This window comes from Alligator sinensis, unplaced genomic scaffold, assembly GCF_000455745.1.
Source record: "Alligator sinensis unplaced genomic scaffold, ASM45574v1 scaffold886_1, whole genome shotgun sequence".
Lineage (NCBI taxonomy): Eukaryota > Metazoa > Chordata > Crocodylia > Alligatoridae > Alligator > Alligator sinensis.
The window spans coordinates 125,011-126,603 of record NW_005842040.1 but is presented as its reverse complement, the minus strand read 5'-3'; positions in this window follow the sequence as shown (position 1 = coordinate 126,603).

Genomic DNA, 1,593 nt, shown 5'->3' with positions numbered 1-1,593 from the left:
GTTTGTGACGGGGGGTACTAGAGATAGTTGGCAGGTTTTGTATTTTGAGCTGTAGGAAGTTGGCTTCAGTTCTGGTGAGGAGGTTAGGTGTTTGTTTGAATGTACAAACCACTCTTCAGAGCTGCACTTCATCAGCCTCCTAGGTAGTAGGTACAGAAACTCATGGACTCAATATAGGCAGTGGAGTTCTGACATGCTGCAACCTGCCAGGCGTCTGACTCCCCATGTACCTCAGCACTTTTACCTGTGCTGATACATCCCTCTCCCCCCCCACTCCCCACCCGGCCTGCCTCTCACCCTCTGCCGCCTCCATTTCTATTGTCACTGACTGGCTTTCTTGCCTGCATTGCATGCCAGCCTCTGGCTTCTTTACTATTCCTTCCATCCAGGAAGTGCACACACACCAACTGCAGGTGCTTCCTTACCCTGATGAAGGGTTTTCAACCCAAAAGCTTGCTAAGATAGATTTCTCCAACTATTCAGTTTCTATTAAAAGATATCAGATTGGCCCAAAGAACCTTGCCTGCTATGTCCTTAGACCAACACGGCTACAAGCTATGCCACTAGCACCTGTCCCTGGTCAGCTGACTGGAAGGAGGCAGGGCGCTGGGCACATCTAAGTCCCAGGGTGGGGGCTGGCAGGAGAGTTCTCTGGCAGCTGCTGGAGAAGAAGCTCCTGCAGGAAAGGAAAGAAAGGCTCTGCGGCGGTTTGGCTGCCTGAGATGCTAGTACTACTGTACTGCTTACCTGTTGCTATTTAAAGTGTTGGACCAGGCTGAGTCTGTAGGGGAGGAGGAGGCCTCGTTGGGGCACACTACCGTGTCATGCAGAGGCTCCAGCACTAGTGAGGGTGCAGCAACAGGGGCGTAGAGAGCCCAGCAACAATAGAAGGTACAGTGAGACCAAGACTTTGTTACAGGGACAATATTGATATACTATATGCAAGGCATGGGGCGCGGTATAAGGTGTAAGGTGTCCCTTTGAGGCACCTACTTAAAGCGGGTCCCAGCAAGGTGTCCAAGAACCTACAGGGTTTAGTGGGGTCCATTAGGACCATGACTGAGCTAAAGCTTGAGGGCAGACTCCCTATTATCGTTTCCAACAAGATGTGGCAGCAAGTGAGAAGAGAAGGCGTCCACAGGGTGGAGCCGGCATGGTCACAGGGCCCTAGGGGTATCACGGCCATCTCTAGGGACCCTACTCCATGTCAAAGTGCATTTTCCCAGAAACCCCTGCACCTATCTCCTTAAAACTTGGTAGGTGTCATGGCCTCAGCAGTGGCTGCCATGCCTGCTGTTTTCACCCCACTGTACCTTAACACACACAAAATCACACGTCATGAGTTTTGCTTGTCAGCACCTTGAGGTGCAGTTTCCCAGAACCAAGTGGCAATGTGTAGGGGGTGCACGGGGGTGCACATGCACCCCCAGAGAGCACTGGTGCACCCCCTTACAGGCCCTACTCCCTGCTTAGTCAATGTGCGGGGGGCAGGCAAGAGCACCGGTGCCCCCGCTATGATCGCTGGCTGGACAGCGGGAGTGTCGGATGTAGTGCCGCAGCCACTTCCCGGAGCACCGCGGCTGCTTCCAGGAA